The sequence below is a fragment of the Colobus angolensis genome, unplaced genomic scaffold (genome assembly GCF_000951035.1).
Source record: "Colobus angolensis palliatus isolate OR3802 unplaced genomic scaffold, Cang.pa_1.0 Scaffold34, whole genome shotgun sequence".
Classification (NCBI taxonomy): domain Eukaryota; kingdom Metazoa; phylum Chordata; class Mammalia; order Primates; family Cercopithecidae; genus Colobus; species Colobus angolensis.
Genome location: NW_012116710.1, coordinates 7,430,820 through 7,431,530, shown reverse-complemented (window position 1 = coordinate 7,431,530; position 711 = coordinate 7,430,820). Strand labels below are relative to the sequence as shown.

At 57.1% G+C, this 711-nt stretch overlaps 1 protein-coding gene across 1 annotated transcript in view; it reads left to right on the top strand.

The window, feature by feature from the left end:
- Window positions 1-711, top strand: part of BLVRB (biliverdin reductase B) — a 17,331-nt gene that overhangs the window by 14,371 nt on the left and 2,249 nt on the right. The window lies entirely within an intron of this gene.

Sequence of the window (711 nt, the reverse complement as noted above, 5' to 3'; positions counted from 1 at the left end):
AGCCGGGCGAGGTGGCGGGCGCCTGTAGTCCCAGCGACTCGGGAGGCTGAGGCAGGAGAATGGCGTGAACCCGGGAGGCGGAGCTTGCAGTGAGCCGAGGTTGCGCCACTGCACTCCAGCCTGGGTGACAGAGCGAGATTCTGTCTCAAAAAGAACATAATAATAAAAAAATAATAAAGATCCAGAGGCCTTTTATTGTCATGTTTGAGAACTTATGTACCTGGCATTGTAGACACTGGGGTAAGGCAGGGAAGAAAACAGACAAAATACTTTCGTTTTCGTGATGGGGGGAATGGGAGCTTGAACCCATTTTAGAAAAACTGGAAGTGACTCAATGGGGCAGGATCGGAGAGAACCAGGAGAGCGCATCAGGCAAGGTCGTGAGAGGCTTTGTGGCAAAAGGAAGGGGTTTGACGTTTGTCTTCGGGGGGGAGGGGTAGGAAGTCATGAACAGTAGCGGAGGAGTCATCCTGATGGAGCGGGGAAGGAGGTGTCAGGAGACCCAGGTGGGACCACCACCAGAGGACATGTTGAGAAAACCCGAGGATTAGGAAGGGGCCTCGGGGTAACGTGCGGCGGACGGTAGAAGGGCAGCAAGGGGGCGGGGCTACGATCGCCTAGGCAACGCGGGCCGCGTCACACTATTGGCTGGTCTTTCGGTACGTCATTCCCCGCCCCAGCGTCCGCCCTCGGAACCCCGGGGGCGCGGCC